We start from the raw sequence: 23209 nt of genomic DNA on the forward strand, positions 1-23209 counted from the left end.
CTGACAGTGAATATCCCTTTGAGCATGGTGAAGTTATCAATTACACTTTGGATGGTGTATCAATACACCCAGTCACTGCAAAGATACAGGCATTCTTCCTAACTCAGTTGATGGAGAGGAAGGAAACCGCTCAGGGATTTCCCCATGAGGCCAATGGTGACTTTAAACAGTTACAGAGTTTAATGGCTGTGATAGGAGAAAACTGAGGATGGATCAACAACATTATAGTTACTCCACAATACTAACCTTATTGACAGAGATAAAGAACAAATATTCCAAAACATGCATCCTGTTTGCAACAAGGCACTTTAAAAAAAAAAATGTATTTACCTTTATTTAACCAGGTAGGCCAGTTGAGAAGAAGTTATCATGTACAACTGCGACCTGGCCAAGAGAAAGCAAAGCAGTGCGGCAAAAACAACAACACAGAGTTACACATGGGATAAACATACGTACAGTCAATAACACAATAGAAAAATCTGTATACAGTGTTTGCACATTAAGTAAGGAGGTAAGGCAATAAAATGGCCATAGTGGGGAAGTAATTACAATTTAGCAATTAACACTGGAGTGATAATGTGCAGATGAGGATGTGCAAGTAGAAATATTGGTGTGCAAAAGAGCAAAAAAACTCAAAGCAAATATGGGGATGAGGTATGTAGTTGGATGGGCTATTTACAGATGGACTATGTAAGCTGCTCTGACAGCTAATGCACTACAGTAATACTAGAAAAAAATGTTGCAAAACAATTAACTTTTTGTCCAAAATACAAAGTGTTATGTTTGGGGCAAATCCAATACAACACATTACTGAGTACTACTCTCCATATTTTCAAGTATAGTGGTGGCTGCATTAAGTTATGGGTATGTTTGTTATTGATTAGGACTGGGAAGTTTTTCAGGATAAAATAAAAACTGAATGGAGCTACGCACAGGCAAAATCCTGGTGGAAAATCTGTTCAGTCTGCTTTTCCCCAGACACTGGGAGAATAATTCACCTTCAGCAGGACAATAACCTAAAACACAAGGCCAGATTTACACTGTAGTTACTTACCAAGAAGACAGTGAATGTTCCTGGTTGCCCGAGTTGGTTTTGACTTAAATCTGCGGCAAGACATGAAATTGGTTGTCTAGCAATGATCAACAACCAATTTGGCAGAGCTTGAAGAATAATGGGAAAATGTTGCACAATCATTTACATTTTAGTCATTTAGCAGACATGCTTATCCAGAGCAACTTACAGGAGCAATTAGGGTGAAGTGCCTTATTCAAGGGCACATCAACTGCCTTTTCACCTAGTCCTCTTGGGGATTCAAACCAACAACCTTTCAGTTACTGGCCCAACACTTTTAAACACTAGGCTACCTGCCTCACTGTAGTTGTGGAAAGCTCTTAGAGAGACTTACCCCAAAAGACTCAGCTGTAATCGCTGCCAAAGGTTATTCCAGCATGTATATTGACCCAGGGGTTTGAATACTTCTTTAATCAAGATATAGTAGTGTTGTATTTTTCATAATTATTGGAGAAAAAAATTTGTGTCGATTGTTGACCAAAAATGACAATTAAATCGATTTTAATCCCACTTTGTAACACAACAAAATGTGGAAGAAGTCGAGGGACATGAATACTTTCTGAAGGCACCCTATGCCATTTTTTTTAGCGAGACCATGGACAAAATGAATGATGATTAAATGCTTTCATGGTTGTGTCCCAATAATCTCCTTTCTTCTGAAGTGTGCACTCGTTCACTACTCTCCACAGATTTTAAATCGTGTTGATTGGTGTTGCCATGGTCTAAATGGGCGTTTCAATACATACTACTAGTCATTTCCTTTCAAATCCATGAATGGAAGTGAGCAAGTGCACACTACGGTAGATATAAGAGATAATCGGGACACACCATGAACCACCCATGCCAGAAGAAATCATGGGTCTGTCTTCACACTTCCCAGTAACAATGGTGCTTCAATGGAAGTCATCTGAATGCTATTCCATGCTATTCATGGCCTATATGTATGCTAATTACTTCTTTGTGATCAGATACAACTACATGCCTTGACATACTGATAACATGCAAACGTCCCATAGAAGCTGTAGTAACTTTTATGAGCACACTGGACTGGAGCTTTGGCGTTAAACTGTTCATTTGTTATAACCTTTAATGATCGTGCTGGAATGGATCCTTCTGTGCTAAACTGTTCATTTGTTATAACCTTTAACGATCATGCTGGAATGGATCCTTCTGTGCTAAACTGTTCATTTGTTATAACCTTTAATGATCATGCTGGAATGGATCCTTCTGTGCTAAACTGTTCATTTGTTATAACCTTTAATGATCATGCTGGAATGGATCCTTCTGTGCTAAACTGTTCATTTGTTATAACCTTTAATGATCATGCTGGAATGGATCCTTCTGTGCTAAACTGTTCATTTGGTATAAAATGACAATCGCACAGCCTTTCTCATGGGAAGGAAGCTCTGACACCCATAGTGGCTTAACCTTTCCAAAGAGCTCCATGCTACTTGCACTGCAGCAAATGTCGCCTCACTTCTTTTTATTGGTATCCTGTTCATCTCTACCATCTAATTCCTTAAGATTTTGGGAATTAGTTTTATATCATATAATGTTGCAGACTTGGTTTGATCTCGCACCTTTACTGAACTTTTTGTTTGTGTCAGCTGATGTGAACATTTGAGATGGTGAGAGTTGCTCGAAAGAGAGAATGTGTTCTCAGTCAACTTATCTGTTAAAAAACATGGACAAATGATAAAAAAATATGAGCAAGAGCTCCCATTGACAGATTATAGTTAGCTAACGCACTTTTGCATATCGCGCTGTAATGTACATTTGACCTTATTTTAGTGCTCCAAAAACGTACCACTTCCAGGTCAACTGTAATATGAATACCATTGTAAAGCACAATTTCTCCCCTTTCCAGCAAAATCAATGATGAGACATTCATGCTGCCCGTCTCTAAATGATTTAAGAAGGCAATGAGCGCCGTCAGATGTGGAAGCGAAACCTAATGCGCGATAGGGAATGAGGGAAATTAGCTGTGTGGGGAAACGGCTTTTTTCACTCCATCTTTCCAACATCACTTCTAAAATGTAAAGAAAACATGATAAAGAATTTATATAATGTGTCATTACATACCTATTTGAAGGTTTGTGTCGAATTTGAATCTGATTTTTAGGGCAGCGCTAAAGTTATCTTCAGAAGCAAACAGTGATGACGCGAAAAATGAATGCATTCAGTTGTACAATTGACTAGGTATCCCCCCTTACCCTATCCCTGTCCCCTTTCTTGTTTTTAAACCGGGAGAGAAGCGCTACACGTAGTGGAGGGAGGCTGTACGACACAGAATGAGTTGCATTATGCGCGCTGTACGTTACGCCATGACACGTCACAATTTAACATACAGCGTCAGAGGGGTCAGTTTAAAAAAAACTTCTCTCCAATTCTATCAAATAACGCTTAAATAAAAACGTAGTTCACACCCCAGATTTGGCTGCCAACACAGTCCCCCATAGTCCCATTAGGTTTCATTGCAGCCTCATTTGATCGTCTCGGTTGTTCAAATTTGTGCGAAATGGGGTTAGTCAACAGCAATAATCAGGAGAAAACAATTTGGTAATCTAGGTGACCTGAATCCTGGGTCTAGGCAGGGCTATGGGCCGATGAATCAGCTAGTTAGTTAGGCTATTCTGTCTTGACAAGCTAACTGGTCTACACTTGATTTGAATTTGTTCAGCTACGGACAAAGTCAAACTGCTGTTGCCTCCTACCCTGACCGTGAGACAACACATGCTAGCAACTCCAAAGTAACATAATGGCGGTATTCATTTCAAACTCACCTCCTGGCCCAGCGCTGGTGGGTAGCTCGTGCATGCGATTTAAAAAAAATACAATAAAACGTCATTTGTTTAAATAAAACGGGACTTTATTCATTGGAGGGCAAAAGGGCAGGTGCTCCAGCAACCCTAGGCTCTATCTGTGCACGTGCCTGGGTCTTGGTGATCCATCATGATCCTAACCAGGAAGGCAAAGTATCATCATGGCCATATTTTTTTTTACAGAGACCCATGTCTGGGGCAGCTCTAATTGTTGGTAAATGAGAATGGCCTTGGGTGAGGCTGAGGAGCAGCTGGCTGGCTGTAGGGACCTTCACAGGTCCTTACAGCCGTTGGAATCACAGCCGTATGCCCTCGGGTGCATATCCTGCCCACAAACATGTTCCCAGAGAGTTTTTGATTGTGTGTGTGTGTGTGTGTGTGTGTGTGTGTGTGTGTGTGTGTGTGTGTGTGTGTGTGTGTGTGTGTGTGTGTGTGTGTACGCATGTGTCCTATTGAGGACACAGTCCACTGATAGGTATCTAACCATGTAGGAAATGTATATTAGCTTTGCCTGTGACTTTGAATAGTAGCAAACACATCATATGCTTCCACTTTCTGAAATGTGGAATCCTCTGACACATACGGATGCTGCATTGAGAACCATTCAGACTCCAGACACTGAAAGTTATTCCAACATGCATCACCTTGATTAAACTATATTGAAAACACAGCTTGAGATGCAATACGAGCAATGACACAGAAGGCATAGGGATGGGAAGTGAAGACAGATTCCAGAAAATCAGGACAGTCCCAGCTGTTAGCATGGAAACTTTAAAGATGGGTTCAGGAGATGTTGACGTGTTTCTGTTGATTTCACCCTTATGGCACCTCAGACCCTCCCCTGTCATCCCACTGATGCCACATGGGGATCAAATCAGACAGGATTCTCAGTATTGTATGTCCGATCTCCCTCTATCACAAATACTATTTGAAATTGTTTAGTTAACTTTAGCTTGCCTGGAGTGTCAGAGAGGCACGGTTTGTCAGGGTTTTCCTGTGGTGAAGTAGAGGAGGACCAAAACGCAGCGTGGTTATATTGATTCATGTTTAATAAAAACAGATAAACATGAACACTACAAAACAATAAACGTGGAAAACCAAAAACAGCCCTATCTGGTGCAAAACACAGAGACAGGAACAATCACCCATAAACACACAGTGAAACCCAAGCTACCTAACTATGATTCTCAATCAGAGACAACTAATGACACCTGCCTCTGATTGAGAACCATACTAGGCCGAAACATAGAAATACCCCAAAACATAGAAAAACAAACATAGACTGCCCACCCAACTCACACCTTGACCATACTAAATAAATACAAAACAAAGGAAATAAAGGTCAGAACGTGACACGGTTTGCGTATTTGCAATTATTATATTGGTTTCATTGCGCCAGGCAAGTTCAGTCAAGCATAGATAAAGTATTTTAAATTCATTTTAATTTGAACCAAGGTCTGCTCCATCACATAGCAGTGTCCTTTACTCCCTACATGATCAACACTCGGTCAACAATAATAAGTCAGTCTCCTAAATGCCATCCTACAGCTAAGACAAATCTGATCAAATTGATGACCTTTAAAGATGTTTCTCACATGATATCAGAGCCAATGGACAATTTGAAGGAACGAGAAGAAATGGTAAATGGTGTAACTCATTGACAACCCCAGTCTTGGAGTTTGAGAGTAGACACCATATGAAAGGCTAATGAAGCCGTCAAGCGTATGTCCTTTAAACACGTAATGTTCAGGTCTCTTTTCTCTCGAAGGCGTGTTTACTGTATCAACTGAACTGAAAAGGGCCACGTTTAAGATCTGCAACAAATATTTCAGTTTGTTTCACCTTTTATTTTTTACATTTGTTTTGCAAAAGCAACGTTGGTGTACCTTGGACAAAAAAAACTAACATACACTGCGTTTCTCTGGTCCCAACCTTCAACTGTTGACCCACTACAATAGGAATAAGACAAAAGTGACCATAGTTCCTACCTCCCTCCGCTGCCCTTTCAGCACTCTCATCAGGATTTCTATCACGCTCTTTGTGCGGAGGAAGTCTGCCTATTTCCCCCTCTCACTCGGATGCTCTCCTCCACCATATGAACACTTAGCTAGAGCTGATGGGATTAAATCAAATCTAAATGTATTTGACACATTGCGCCGAATACAACAGGTGTAGAACTTACATTGAAATGCTTACTTACAAGCCCTTAACCATCAATGCAGTTAAGACAAAATAAAATAAACAGAGGTAAAAAATGAATAAAATATATTTTTTAAATAAAAAATAAGAACATAGGGAGCAACAATAAAAGAACACTAGTGAGGCTATATACAGAGGCTACCGGTACAGAGTCAATGTGGGGGGCACAGCTTAGTCGAGGTAATTGAGATAATATGTACATGTAGGTTGGGGGGGGGGTTTAATGCAAATAGTCTGGGAAAAAGTTGTATTGATTAGTAGTTCAGGAGTCTTATGGCGTGGGGGTAGAAACTGTTACGAACCCTTTTGGACCTAGACTTGGCACTCTAGTACCGCTTGCTGTGAGGTAGCAAAGAGAACAGTATGGCTAGAGTGGCTGGAGTCCTTAGGGCCTTCCTCTGACACCACCTGGTATAGAGGTCCTGGATGGCAGGAAGCTTGGCCCCAGTGATGTACTGGGCTGTACGCACTACCCTATGTAGTGCCTTGGGGTCAGAGGCAGTTACCATACCAGGCAGTGGTGCAACCATGCTCTCTATGGTGCAGCTGTAAAACTTTTTGAGGATCATCAAATTGATTTATATAGCCCTTCTTAAATCAGCTGATATCTCAAAGTGTTGTACAGAAACCCAGCCTAAAACCCCAAACAGCAAGGAATGCAGGTGTAGAAGCACGGTGGCTAGGAAAAACTCCCTAGAAAGGCCAAAACCTAGTGAGAAACCTAGAGAGGAACCAGGCTATGAGGGGTGGCCAGTCCTCTTCTGGCTGTGCCAGGTGGAGATTATAACAGAACATGGCCAAGATGTTCAAATGTTCATAAATGACCAGCATGGTCAAATAGTAATAATCACAGTAGTTGTTGAGGGTGCAACACGTCAGCACATCAGGAGTAAATGTCCGTTGGCTTTTCATAACCGATCATTAAGAGTATCTCTACCGCTCCTGCTGTCTCTAGAGAGTTGAAAACAGCAGGTCTGGGACAGGTAGCACGTCCGGTGAACAGGTCAGGGTTCCATAGCCGCAGTGAGAACAGTTGAAACTGGAGCAGCAGCACAGCCAGGTGGACTGGGGACAGCAAGGAGTCATCATGCCAGGTAGTCCTGAGGTATGGTCCAGATAAGACAGGAGACAGATATAACAAACTGATCTTAGCCCCCCGACACATAAACTACTGCAGCATAAATACTGGCGACTGAGACAGGAGGGGACAGGAGACACTGTGGCCCCATCCGATGATACCCCCGGACAGGGCCAAACAGGAAGGATACAACCCCACCCACTGTGCCAAGCACAGCCCCCCCCCCCCCCCCCACACACACACACACACACACCACTAGAGGGATATCTTCAACCACCAACTTACCATCCTAAGACAAGGCCGAGTACAGCCCACAAAGATCTCCGTCACGACACAACCCAAGGGGGGCATCAACCCAGACAGGAAGACCACATCAGTGACTCAACCCACTCAAGTGACGCAGCCCTCCTGGGGATGGCATGGAAGCGCACCAGTAAGCCAGTGACTCAGCCCCTGTAATAGGGTTAGAGGCAGAGAATCCCAGTGGAGTGAGGGGAACCAGCCAGGCAGAGACAGCAAGGGCAGTTCATTGCTCCAGTGCTTTTCCATTCACCTTCCCACTGCTGGACCAGACTACACTCAATCATAGGACCTACTAAAGAGATGAGTCTTCAATAAAGACTTAAAGGTTGAGACCGAGTCTGCGTCGGGTAGGCAGACCATTCCATAAAAATGGATCAATATAGGAGAAAGCCCTGCCTTCAGCTGTTTGCTTAGAAATTCTAGGAACAATTAGGAGGGCTGCGTCTTGTGACCGTAGCGTACATTTTTTATTTTACTAGGCAAGTCAGTTAAGAATAAATTCTTATTTTCAATGACGGCCTAGGAACAGTGGGTTAACTGCCTGTTCAGGGGCAGAACGACAGATTTTGTACCTTGTCAGCTCGGGAATTTGAACTTGCAACCTTTCGGTTACTAGTCCAATGCTCTAACCACTAGGCTACACTGCCGCCCACTGCCTCCCATTCTCCCAATCTTCTTCTGGATCATCCAAATGCTCTCGAGCAAACTTCAGACGGGCCTGGACATGTACTGGCTTAAGCAGAGGGACACGTCTGGCACTGCAGGATTTGAGTCCCTGGCGGTGTAGTGTGTTACTGATGGTAGACTTTGTTACTTTGGTCCCAGCTCTCTGCAGGTCATTCACTAGGTCCCCCCTTGTGGTTCTGGGATTTTTGCTCACCATTCTTGTGATCATTTTGACCAAATCGGAAAGATAGGTAGGAACAAGCCCATGTAATGCTTTGTAGGTTAGCAGTAAAACCTTGAAATCAGCCCTTGCCTTAACAGGAAGCCAGTGTAGGGAGGCTAGCAGTGGAGTAAAATGATAAATTTTTTTGGTTCTCGTCAGGATTCTAGCAGCCGTATTTAGCACTAACTGAAGTTTATTTAGTGTAATTTTTCTGCAGAAATAATGTTAGGCAAAACATAATGTTAGGTTGAGGATTTAGAAATGACTGTTTCTATTTGTAACCCACAACTAACAAAGTATTCTCAGGGAGATGATCAAGAGATTCAATGATAAGAGATCATACTGCTGGTGTCCTTTACAAAGGAGGGGAGCTATTCAACAAGTCGATGAAGGGGCCGTTACTGCATCAATGCCCACTACAATACGGCTCCCTGGAGATTTTGTAACATTCTTATGTCATTTTGAAAGTAGAACTTTTAGGCCGTTGTATATCCAAAAAGTTGTGTTATTTTTTGGGGTGATTTGACCAGAACTTAAATACACATCCAGGACAGTGAAGAAAGGGTTTTGAAATTGGCAAGTGGGGTCACTTCTGAGTTTCTTATAAAAGGCGATGTCAAGCAGTAGTCTGACACTCATTTACATAAACTGTCCTATCCATGAGTACAACCGACCCACCCTTATCAGCAGGGCAGGTAACGACTGACGTATCGGATTGTAAATCAAGCAAAGCTTGTTTACCTTCATTAGGTAAATTATGGAAAGATATGTACGCATGTTTGTTCTTATTAGGGAGATTACCAACATATTTTTCAACAAGTCTACAATACGTCTCAATAGAGTGATTGTGATTGGCTGGAGGTACAAAATAACTTTTACTTCTAAAAAGGAGTCGTTGAAATGTCAGGATTAGGGGAGCGAGAATATTCGCTTAAACGGATGTTTCATTTGTTTTTTTACGTGTCTACCTCAACATCGAAATCATTACACTGAGTTGAAGGCACAAAAGACAACCCTTTATTAAGCAAGGAGACATGGGCAGGGCTTGATAAATTAAAGACACTTAGTCCCATGGGTTCTGGGACCGTGTCAACAATCCCCTCTGCCTCTGGTCCACCTATGCTGGACCTGGAAGAGGGACCATAATAAATACAAATACAACATTTTCCACCAAAACCACTTGACAATGGTAGATTGTTACATTTGGTTTACAACCAAATGAAAACAGTTGAATTGAAACTCTCAAAACTCTTTCCGGTATGAGGTGGTCTGCCCATGAACAAGCCACAAAAGCATTATGCCTCAATTATGCCAATGTTAGTCAGTCGTTTCTAGAAGTATCTGAGGATGAAAATCTAACTCTGGCGACTTGCAATGAAGCTCTAAAACTATACCCAAATGGATAAACTTGAGATTTTCCCTGCAATGCACTTCAAGCAGGAACTGGACCTGTCTAACACTGTTTGTTTGGTGGACCTGTCTAACACAATCCCTACCATTGTGTCGCTGAGTTGTCGTAGCACTGCTGCAAATGTAGATTGTCCCATGGTCGTTGGCAGTCATAATGTAAGTATCCTTATTCATGTCCCTATAACTCCCCAGAATACCTCTGTCGACCCTATAGCTATTGTATGCAATAATTATACGCCTACTAACCTTAGTTTTACTGTTAGCACTGAAGCGGTTTGCCCTGGTAGGAAGGCCACTTTGTGCAGCTCACCCTGCTCTATCAGCTCAAATATAAGTATCACTGTCATGTCTACCTTTGACAATCCTCAAAGTAAGGGAATATAAAACAATCAAGAATACCAGAAAAGTGCTAAAAGTACCCCATATTAACATATGTAGCCTAAGAAACAAGGTTAATGAAATTTAGAACTTGCTAGTAACAGTTAACATTCATATACTGACTATCTCTGAAACTCACTTAGATAATACCATGGTAGCAATACTTGGTTTCAACATCTTCAGAAGAGACAGGAATGCCAATGGTGGAGGTGTTGCCATTTATGTTCAGAGTCATATTCCTGTAAAGCTTAGAGAGGAACTCATGTCAAATGATGTTGAAGTAATATGGCTACAGGTTTACATTCCTCACCTAAAAGCCCATTCTTGTGAGACGCTGCTATGGACCACCAAGTACTAACAGTCAGTATCTGGATAATATGTGTGAAATGCTTGCTAATGTATGTGATATCAAAAGAGAAGTATATTTTTTTGGTGACCTAAATATTGACTGGTTTTCATCAAGCTGCCCATTCAAGAAAAATCTTCAAACTGTAACCTGTGCTTGCAACCTGGTTACGGTTATCAGTCAACCTACCAGGGTATTTACCCACATGTATTGATCACATCTTTACTAATGGTGCAGAAATCTGCTCTAAAGCAGTATCCATGTCTATCAAATGTAGTGATCATAATATATTAGCCATATCAATGAAGTCATAATTACGTTTTGTAGATGTAAAGAATATTTGCTGGTCTTTAATGAGGATTAACCAGACGCTGCATGTAACAGTATAGATATAAAGATATAAAGAATGATAGTAAAAAGGTCTCTCCTCGCCCCAGGGACCCTCTGCACACATCATCGACAACAGCCACACTCGAAGCATCGTAACCCATTGCTCCACAAAAGCCACGGCCCTTGCAGGGCAAGGGGAACGACTACTTCAAGGTCTCAGAGCGAGTGACGTCACCGATTGAAACGCTTTTAGCATGCACCCCGCTAACTAGCTAGCCATTTCACATCTGTTACAAGCACATGACAAATGTATTCAATTATTTATTCCAGTTACTAATAAGCATGCACCCATTACGAAAAGGACTGTAGAAACTGTTAAATCCCTCTGGATTGATGAGGAATGGAAAAAATTGTATGGTTGAGAAGAATGAGGCAAAAGGAATGGCAAATAAGTCTGGCTGAACACCCAATTGGCAAAAGTACTGTAAATTGAGAAATCATGTGACTAAACTTAACAAAAAGAAGAATAAACTGTACTATGAAACAAAGATAAATTACAGTGCCTTGCGAAAGTATTCGGCCCCCTTGAACTTTGCGACCTTTTGCCACATTTCAGTTTTATATCTTTATGTTTGAAGCCTGAAATGTGGCAAAAGGTCGCAAGTTCAAGGGGGCCGAATACTTTCGCAAGGCACTGTATGTATTTAATCATGAATATGTTTTTGCTCTTTATTCTTTGTTAAATAGCCAAAAAGATTGGAGAAGTGGTTTACCCATACATCTCCAGTTTGGATAGATAATTATTTGTGTTGTTGTTTGTTTAGTGTTTTCCCAGAAGTGGTTAGAATCTATGGATTCTTCAATTACATTGACCCGATTTCTGACGTGCTGTTCCTTTTTCCGTAGTGTATTTCTGTATTGTTTTAGTGATTCACCATAGTGAAGGCGTAGACTCAGGTTTTCCGGGTCTCTATATTTTTGGTTGGACAGGTTTCTCAATTTCTTTCTTAGATTTTTGCATTCTTCATCAAACCATTTGTCATTGTTGTTTTCTATTTGAGATTTTTAGATTTGATAGGGAAGCTGAGAGGTCAAACCCATGAATAGCAAAGCACCCTTTACTGGCTCAAACAGCCGACCAATCAGCATATTACCAACCCTTAGTAAACTTTAGGGGGAGGGGGGGGCAAATGTGTTTGACCAGATACAATGCTATTTCACAGTAAACAAATGAACAACAGATTTTCAGCACACTCATAGGGAAGGGCATTTAACATGTACGGCACTTATACAAATGACTGGCCGAGCTAAATTGATAAGAAAAAGATTGTGGGATCGTTTGACATTATCAATCATAATCTCCGGCTGGAAATACAGATGTGTTATGGCTTTACATCCCCTGCTATATTGTGAATTCAGAGTCCCCTTTCTAACAGGACACAGGGGGTGTTATTTAAAGTGGAACTGACAGCGTTTTAGCAATATTAAAATCTGATCATATACACCTCCAGGAAGAGTATGACACTTTTTTTTCAAAAACATTTTCTGACAACTGAGCTCCTAAGTATGGTCCTTTCCACGTTTTCATAAATTCATAGAATGTTTGAGAATGACCTGTAGCAATATGGAGAGGCCAGGCGGCCTTGCATTTGGACAATTAATAGACACTGCAGGTAATAAAACGTAATAAAAGCATGTGTCTATTCAGACCGCAGCGCCATAGCCAATCACAGCTATAGGTCAATATTCAAATAAGCCATTTGCCTGCGATCATTCACTTTGAACTGGATGTTCACACGCAGTAGCAACAGCACGTCTTTAGATCATTAGAACACATTAGCCAAAAGCCACCTGAATGGATTTCTGCAAATACCACAGGAGTCCTCTTATATTTTGGGAATTTCAGTCCTATTGATCAATCAACCATGAAAAGGTAGGATCTATCTCACGCAGTTGCCTATGCACATCAACAAGATCAACAACTAGCTAATGCTAGCCAGAACGAGATGAGCTAAAATCTAATGAGGGAAAATTCGATAAACCCTCAAACTTCTTCAGAGCCAGTTGGCCTTCAAAATTACGCTGATAGACATTGTTGCCTGCTCGTCCTTCTGCAGCTTGCCTGCCAATACATGCCTGCCCCAACTCACATTTTGACAACTGATTGGGAACTTCCCGCTGCCAATCGAAGGGCTACTTCCTCATTAAACACACTTGGCATCATCAAGATGCGAATGTTTATTTTCTACACAAGTTTCATCCTAAGAACAGATTGTAGTGGTAAAACAAAAAGGTAGACATTTTTTTGGTGCCATTTAGGGAAAATATAATTTTAAGGATCATTCCAGTCAGAAGAGGCTCAGCGATGGTTCATTTCAATGCATTTGCTATGGCCTCTATGGAGCCAGACAGCTGCCAAAAGGTTGAACGTACATATCATTAGGATCGTAAGAAAATCTATACATAAATTGCTATGATCATAAGAAAAGCCATGTATGAAACGCAGGGATGTCACCCCCCTAAAATATGAATTATGCTGCTGCAGAGGCTATTGCACACGCTAGTGACAGGTAGGTCTACTTGTAGCTAACATTTGGGTTAGCGTTAGCTACTGCTGTGGCTTGAGACTGCTAGCTAACAGTAAACTGACAGGAAAAGGCTCTGACAGGACGGATTCACGAAGATAGGCTACGATGTGAATTTGTGGTAAGTTAGAACAGAGAGAGTTTTCACTACTATAGACTTTGGTCATAATCAAAGCTTTCTTAACCAGTGTAACAGACGTTGCGAGCTAGCTAACGGTGACGTTAACCTCTTACATCTATGGGGGCGCTATTTCATTTTTGGATGAAAAACGTTCCCGTTTTAAACAAGATATTTTGTCACAAAAAGATGCTCGACTATGCATATAATTGATAGCTTTCGAAAGAAAACACTCTGACGTGTCCAGAAATACCAAGATATTCTCTGTGCGTGCCCTAGAACGTGAGCTTCAGGCAAAACCAAGATGAGATGGCATCCAGGAAATGACAAGGATTTTTGAGGCTCTGTTTTCCATTGTCTCCTTATATGGCTGTGAATGCGAGAGGAATGAGCCTGCCCTTTCTGTCGTTTCCCCAAGGTGTCCTGCGCGAAACAAAAGTCACCTGCCAGTATTTTTCCATGCGACAGAGAGGAAAGCAAGCTTCCACGAACTGCATATCAATGAAGAGATATGTGAAAAAACACCTTGAGGATTGATTCCAAACAACGTTTGCCATGTTTCGGTCGATATTATGTAGTTAATCCGGAAAAAGTTTTACGTTGTAGGTGACTGAATTTTCGGTTCGTTTCGGTAGCCAGACGCAATGTAGAAAAGAGTTTTCAGGAAAAACTGCGCATTTGGTATGTAACTGAGAGTCTCCTCATTGAAAACATCAGAAGCTCTTCAAAGGTAAATGATTTTATTTATTTGGTTATCTGGTTTTTGTGAAAAGCGTTAAATGCTACTCAAAATGCTATGCAGTGTACACAAATTAGTCAATTTCTATGGTTCAAAAGCATATTTTGAAAATCTGAGATGACAGTGTTGTTAAGAAAAGGCTAAGCTTGAGAGCAGACGCATTATTTTCATTTTATTTGCGATTTTCAGAAATCGTTAACGTTGCGTTATGCTAATGAGCCTGAGGCTTTAGTCACAAACCCGGATCCGGGATGGGGAGTTTCAAGAAGTTAACGGTGTCTTTTAAATTCAACATTTTTTTTTCACCTTTATTTAACCAGTTAGGCTAGTTGAGAACAAGTTCTCATTTGCAACAGCGACCTGGCCAAGATAAAGCATAGCAGTGTGAACAGACAACACAGAGGTACACATGGAGTAAAGAATTAACAAGTCAATAACACTGTTACGGATACAAGTATCCTGTGTGTGTATCCTGTGTGTGTGTTTCTTTTCTCTCCTTCTCCCCTCACAGGTGAAAATCATCACACCCCAATCAGTCACCAATCAATCATCACTCCCCAATCAGTCACCAATCAATCATCAATCAGAAGACACACCTCCTCCTGTTTCCTACCCAATCACAGTTCCTTTCCCTTGGTTTAAAAACCCTGTCAGGTGTTTGCTCTTAAGCTCAATCTCTCTGTAAATGCCATGTCTGTAGGTTTCTCTGTTTCACTCTCTCTTTGTGTATTGACCTCTCTTTTGTTTGAGCACCTCCCATATCACTTTGTCATCACCTGTGAGTATTGTTTTTGGTTATGGGGTTTGTTTGTTTGCTGGTGGGAAAGGGGGAACCAAGACAAGTCGCCCATGGGCATACACTACCCGTAGGTAGACCTTGTTAGAACTGGGTGGACCACCCACTGTATTTTTGGTTAGTTAGCTGCTGTTAAAGTAGGCTAGTCTAGTTCAGGGGTGTTTTGGATGCTTATTGTTTTTTTTTTCCTTGGGTCCAGCTCAGCCCCTTTTCCTGCTCCCCCCATTACCGTGTGTTTTTATTAATAAACCCTGAGTTTGACGGTAGATTTCAGTTGTCGTGGTTATTTTGTTCACACTTTTTTACTTTGTCACTATTATAAATTGCTCGTTACCATCTTCCCTAGACTGTCGGGCCAAAAGGGATTCGTAACAAACACAGTAGAAAAGTCTATACATTGTGTGCAAAAGGCTTGAGGTAGGTGAATAAATACAATTTTGCAGATTAACATTGGAGTGATAAATCATCAGATGGTCATGTACAGGTAGAGATATTGGTGTGCAGAAAAGTAAATAAATATAAACAGTACGGGGATGAGGTAGGTAAAATTGGGTGGACTATTTACCGATAGACTATGTACAGCTGCAGCGATCGGTTATGTGGCGATGATATCTAGTTAACGTTGTGTTTAATGTAGTTTTGCTATATGTGCCAGGCTATAAATGAGACAGATGACGTAACATCATGCACATATCTTTTCATACTCAATTGCTTTCGGTCAGTAGGCCATTGCAAAACAATTATCAGTAGGTTCTGTAGAAAAGGTGACAGTGTTGATCACAATGTCATTGTATTATCCTCAATTTCTTAACTGTAGGCTAGCTAACGGCTAACGTTAGATGGATATAGGGAAATCGGGAACTTCTGGCTGTCAAGATGGTGCTGTAGGAGTGGAGACACTGGCTTGAAGGGGTGGAACATCCATTCTTAGTGTGGACAGACCATAAGAATTTGGCTTGAGGTGTGTTACCTTGTCAATAGTTTTGTTTTCTAGTCTTCCCAGTCCTGACCTTTCTGCCTGCCATGACACTGAGCCTGCCTGCCGTTCTGTTCCATGTTGACACTGCCCTGGATTACAAACCTCTGCTTGCAAACCTGCTCTTTTGCCTGACCCTTTGTGATAAAAAAATATTCTGAGTACCCAACCTTCCACCTCCTGTGTCTGCATCTAGGTCAAGTCGTGATAAGACAAGGCTCTTTTGTGTCTTTATAGTATCATTCTCACAAGTCATTTGAAGGCCCAAGCCTATACTACGCCATCTACTGGTATAATGTCATTATCAAATGCCATTTTAAAACAAGATCAAGACTTATTTTAAAAATGAAAACAAAGCAAGTCCAATGTCTGGGCTAGAATTGCTTGCTTGACTAGCTAACTTCGACTAGCTACGTTTGGATCATGTACTTTGCAGATGCCACATTCCTGACAAGTTTGTATGTATAAAAAATATATGTAAAGAGTAAAGTAAGAATTGAATGTGTAAATGTACACTCATAGTCTTAGCATATGGTTTGGTCATTTGCATATCTAATTTAATGGTTATGTTAATGTTTCACGCATGGATTTTCTTACGAGCCTAACAATTTACATAGGGATTTTCTTTACGATCCTAACGATACTTACATTCAACCGTTTGCCAGCTTTCTGGCTCCAACGGCCTGGTGCTAGTGTTCCAGCTCAGCCAACAATCTTTGGCTGTTTTTCAGCCTTAGGTGAATTTTGACTCATTCTATTGTCCAGCCTTATGGTGCACTCAAAATGTATTGTAGTTGAGTTGGCAGCCGAGGCTACTGCTCAAATGTTGGCATAATACGCCTACATGTTTCTTCTTTGCATGGTGTTTTGCTGCTGGTTTAGTATTTTGGTTATTATCAAGCATTAAAAACTGAAGCCAGGCTGCAACATTTAAGCCAGCTAGGACTGTGGCATGTCTGTACACTTTCCCTCCGCTGTGCACTGTAAACGGGACACACGAAAGCAGCGCAATTGAAGTTGAATTCCAGATGCAAGCGCATCAGGCTGTAATTTCATAAATTAGATGAATCAACTGTTGACTAAATACTCTGTGTGCCCTATTGTTCTTTAGTAGTAATTCATACCCGCCTGTGAATCCTTTATATTATATGTGTTTGACAACCAAGATGACATTTTCTGTGGGCTTCAACAATGACCCATTCGAACCAAAACATGGCATGGACATTTAGCCTACAACATGTTTAAACTTTCAGTCCAGTAGAAGATTCAGTCTGTGCCACTAGTGGTGATATGATAGAGCGCACTGCCTGACACGTGTGTATGGGGGGTCTAGAAGGAGTGGACAGTATGGTAGCGGGCCCAAATGAATGGACAACAAATCATTGCCCAGGCCGGATAGAAATGTGTTACGCCTTGTTTGACGCGTGCTCTAGCCTATTACCCACCTTATGAGTGACTTGTGATCATTGGCCTTGTTAGTTTGATTGTCATATCCAACCTTAGTTAGTCATTGAAACTGAAACACTGCATCCTGACCGGATGGAGGTAGCAAACAATGTTCCAGGCCAGCTTTGATTTACAACCTAATAGCAATATTTTTGGGACTAATAAGAAATAAACTGCATTTGGAATATATTGACTCCTTCCCTTAACAATTTTGTTTGTTACAGCCTTATTCTAAAATGTATTAAATTAAATGTTTTCCTCATCAATCTACACACAATACCCCATAATGACAAAGCGAAAACTGTTTGCTAATGTACAAATACAAAAATCCCTTATTTACATAAGCTTTCAGATCATTTGCTATGAGACTTGAATTTGAGCTCTGGTGCATCCTTGTTTCTATTGAGCATCCTTGAGATGTTTCTACAACTCGATTGTAGTCCACCTGTGATAACCTAAATTGATTGGATATGATTTGGAAAGGCACACAAAGGTCCCACAGTTGACACTGCATGTCAGAGCAAAAATCAAGCCATGAGGTCAAAGAAATGGTCTGTAGAGTGCCGAGACAGGATTGTGTTGAGACACAGATCTGTTTTTGCTTTGTCATTATGGGGTATTGTGTGTAAAGTGTTGAGTAAAAACATATTTAATCCATTTAAGACCCCTAAACATATTGAGTGCAGCAAAATCAGCTAGAAATTGGTTTTGTAACACTGTCCATCTGTGCGAGTAGGCCTACTCTCATTTTCCCTGTATTTTCTGCCTTGAATAATGTTCATTCCTCTTTTTAATTAGAACACAGAAGTCCAGAGTGATGCTGACATGAAGGGGGACAACACAGCAGCTGGTGACGAGGGAATGGACTACAATAGACAACACAGCATCAGAAGTGCAGTGGGCTGTTAACCCGGAGGAGGGGGACACTGATGACAATGGAATGGACTACAACGAGACAACTTACTTTTGGGAAAGCTGCTGGCAATGTTTCTATTTTTATTTTTGAAAGCAATGTTCAACATTTTGGATACTACACTGCTTATCTGTTCTAAGCTTTCTCCGGAGATGGGAGAGAGAGACTTTCCTGACTTTGTTATGGGAGATGTGTTTGACGGGAGAGTGTTAAGACTTCACATTTCAAGATGGCATGCCATGTCTTACAGCACACACAATAATTTAGCCCTCATGACGAACATTGACTGGTACCAACCTTATAAATACAATGACTATGCAGTGTGCAATTGATATGGTGTTATTGAACTTGCCTCGAGAAGAGCGCTTCAAAGAACAAAAAGGTCATTGTAGTTGGGTTGATGCCTGGCCCAAAGGAACCATTGCTGAATGTTAACACCTTTTTGGCGACTATGGATCAGTCAAAATGTCAGACGGAAAGGTACGTACATCCAACATTCCTCTGCCAAGGAGGTGTGGAGGCTTCATTTGACATGGGGCTTTAAAGAGGTAATTAAATACTGAAATGTTTATTGAAATTTTAAAAAATCACAATTTGTGTAATTTCAAAGGAGGAAATACAAAAAGCCGACGAATACTTTTAGTAGTTTGTTCCTTTGTAAATTCAAGAGACTGTGTGGGCCACAACACTGCACACCAAACATGCACTTGCGCCTTCATTTCAAGGACTGTATCCTGGATTATGGTCTAGTATGTTCCTTCTGGTATTTCTCATTTGAGCGCTACAATTGCATGCTAGGAAGCTACCAAATAATGACATGGCAGTGCAGATGGTGAGAGTTTCAACAAGGTCAACAGCTGTACAACTTACCTTGGCCATCTGTCTATGGACCTTTTTATTCAAGGACAGTCTAAGGTTACTGGAACCATGTCAGATTCCCTGTATGTCATGCAGCGTGACCAAATGTACTCAGGCACACTTAGTATAGACAATGCATGCAGGCGGAGCCTCTGACTCCTTTCTCAAAAGTTGTTGTCAAGAAGAGTTTGAGGGATGATTAGATAGCACCATCGCTCATGTTTCCAAGTTTGCCATGGCATGCCCCAAAAATTTGACTTCAGGGTGTTACACATTCTGTTGACGGCTGCAGAACGGAACAGTCTGCTTTTGTGTTTATGACAAATGGTGTTCAAGTGGTCCTAGTCTTGAAGAACCCATTGTAGATCTACAGGCTTGCGCTACACCCAGGGATTGTGAACAAATGGTATGCAAGGAACAAAACACAAGCATGTTATAGCTGAGGTGACCTGGTTTTATAGAAGTTCTATCCAAGTTTTTGGTTTGGACTGAGGTGTAATCTCTATTGTTTTGAGACAGACATGATTGTGAGAAGTTTCTTTTTTTAAATCTGTTTCCCTTCCGTACACCTGAGATTCGAAATTGAGCTCATAGCAAAGGGTCTGAATACTTATGTAAATAAGGCATTTCTGTTCTTTTTTTTTTGCAAATGTATTAAAAATAAACTTTTCACTTTGTCATTATGGGATATTGTGTGTAGATTGAGATGTTTTGTTTATTTAATCCATTTTAGAATAAGGCTGTAACAAAATGTAGAAAAAGTCAAGGGTCTGAATACTTTCCAATGCACTGTATGAAACACTATTCCCTTTCAACACTGACGCCCTCTGGTGGAAAGTTGCACCTAATGTCATACTGTCATATTTATGTTAATATGTGCACAACACATGATTGAATTTTGAAGCAAACATACCTTTAATTTAATAAGCACTACTTCAATGCATCTATTTGGAAATTCATTAATTATTTTGGATTTAATTTATACAGTGTTTGTTGTGGTCAAACGGGTTAAATTCATCTGTATTGCTAGGCCGGGCAGTAGCAAAGTGAGAGTTTAAGTTTGGTGCAAGTTCCGGAAATGTCCAGAAGCGTATTAATGCATAATTGTGAATTTCCTATCCCCAAAATTCCCAGATCACATAAGTGTTCAGGGATGCACAGGAATCTACAGGAGTCTGCACACTCACATGGGAAATTCCCATCCATGACTATGCATCTAAAATTGAACGGGAATATACCAGATCCGATTTCACCCAGAAACTGCTTTTCATGTGTTGTTCAGTGTGTGTTTGGATGGTCTCTACGGTCTGCTCCTCAACAGTAGTTGCTAAAGTTATCTGGGTTTTACTGAACCGGTGGTCCTGCCCCTTTTGCATAAACATACCAATGACATCATATACTTCTTCACCTAAAAATATATTTGCACTTCTAAAGATGTTTGTGTAATATATTTTATTTCCAGTAACGTATACTACAGCACTGATGCACAGAGAGCTGAAATTGGGAGCGGTGTTATATCACCAGCACCCTCCAAAGTTACACTAACACATAAGTGCTGCTGTACAAATTCAATTGGAAACTGTAGGGAAAAAAGTACAAAAGCATAAAGTCAAGTATATTTACTATGATATTGTGTTATGTCTTTATCACTAAAGTGACGTTGGACATCCCTGGAAGTCCCTCCTGTACTTTTCGGAGTACAGCCTCCATGTGACATGCCCTGTTTAAAAATTAAGGAGAAACAGAACACACATACAAATGATGTAATACTGTCTTCAATAATTTCCTCTGTGTCGTTTTAGGAATTCAGCATTCTCTGTGTTGATCTAACCGACCCTCTTTGTCTCACCTCTGAGAAGCAGAGGTTACATCCTGTATGTCTATCTGATTGGAAATGTACAGTAATACTGTAAGTCAACAACTCCGTTTTTGAAACCAAACAACTTAAAGGGTCTTAGCTTCATTGTTCTTTCTTTTTTTGTTCCTGAACTTCTTTCTCTCTCTACTCCCATGGATTTTCAGGCTATGATTTCTCTCTTTCTCTCTCTGATCATGCTTAGAATAATGCTTTGTTAGTGTTTCAACAGTATTTCCTTGTAAGCTTTATGCCTTAGATGTGAATAATTTAATTTGACAAAGTAATTAAATACACTTTTATTTAGAATTCCATTCTCAGACATTTCTTCATTTCCTATTACTGTAACTCAACTATAGTCTCTTGCATATTGCTATTTATCTTATGGAGTCAGAGAAACATTTTAATAGGCTAGTTGCTTAGTCTTATTATAAGTCGCATGTGATGTATATACAGTGCCTTGCGAAAGTATTCGGCCCCCTTGAACTTTGCGACCTTTTGCCACATTTCAGGCTTCAAACATAAAGATATAAAACTGTATTTTTTTGTGAAGAATCAACAACAAGTGGGACGCAATCATGAAGTGGAACGACATTTATTGGATATTTCAAACTTTTTTAACAAATCAAAAACTGAAAAAAATGGGCGTGCAAAATTATTCAGCCCCTTTACTTTCAGTGCAGCAAACTCTCTCCAGAAGTTCAGTGAGGATCTCTGAATGATCCAATGTTGACCTAAATGACTAATGATGATAAATACAATCCACCTGTGTGTAATCAAGTCTCCGTATAAATGCAACTGCACTGTGATAGTCTCAGAGGTCCGTTAAAAGTGCAGAGAGCATCATGAAGAACAAGGAACACACCAGGCAGGTCCGAGATACTATTGTGAAGAAGTTTAATGCCGGATTTGGATACAAAAGATTTCCCAAGCTTTAAACATCCCAAGGAGCACTGTGCAAGCGATAATATTGAAATGGAAGGAGTATCAGACCACTGCAAATCTACCAAGACCTGGCCGTCCCTCTAAACTTTCAGCTCATACAAGGAGAAGACTGATCACAATTAACGACACACAATTAATCTTCTCCTTTCCCCCTTCTGATGACCAGGTGGCGAATCGCATCTCTGCATGTCTGGCAGACATATCAGTGAGGATGACGGATCACCACCTCAAGCTGAACCTCGGCAAGACGGAGCTGCTCTTCCTCCCGGGGAAGGACTGCCCGTTCCATGTTCTCGCCATCACGGTTGACAAGTCCATTGTGTCCTCCTCCCAGAGCGCTAAGAACCTTGGCGTGATCCTGGACAACACCCTGTCGTTCTCAACTAACATCAAGGCGGTGGCCCGTTCCTGTAGGTTCATGCTCTACAACATCCGCAGAGTACGACCCTGCCTCACACAGGAAGCGGCGCAGGTCCTAATCCAGGCACTTGTCATCTCCCGTCTGGATTACTGCAACTCGCTGTTGGCTGGGCTCCCTGCCTGTGCCATTAAACCCTACAACTCATCCAGAACGCCGCAGCCCGTCTGGTGTTCAACCTTCCCAAGTTCTCTCACGTCACCCCGCTCCTCCGCTCTCTCCACTGGCTTCCAGTTGAAGCTCGCATCCGCTACAAGACCATGGTGCTTGCCTACGGAGCTGTGAGGGGAACGGCACCGCAGTACCTCCAGGCTCTGATCAGGCCCTACACCCAAACAAGGGCACTGCGTTCATCCACCTCTGGCCTGCTCGCCTCCCTACCACTGAGGAAGTACAGTTCCCGCTCAGCCCAGTCAAAACTGTTCGCTGCTCTGGCCCCCCAATGGTGGAACAAACTCCCTCACGACGCCAGGACAGCGGAGTCAATCACCACCTTCCGGAGACACCTGAAACCCCACCTCTTTAAGGAATACCTAGGATAGGATAAAGTAATCCTTCTCACCCCCCTTAAATGATTTAGATGCACTATTGTAAAGTGGCTGTTCCACTGGATGTCATAAGGTGAATTCACCAATTTGTAAGTCGCTCTGGATAAGAGCGTCTGCCAAATGACTTAAATGTAATGTAATGTAAATGATCAGAGATGCAGCCAAGAGGCCCATGATCACTCTGG

The sequence above is a fragment of the Oncorhynchus masou genome, chromosome 23 (genome assembly GCF_036934945.1).
Source record: "Oncorhynchus masou masou isolate Uvic2021 chromosome 23, UVic_Omas_1.1, whole genome shotgun sequence".
Taxonomy (NCBI): domain Eukaryota; kingdom Metazoa; phylum Chordata; class Actinopteri; order Salmoniformes; family Salmonidae; genus Oncorhynchus; species Oncorhynchus masou.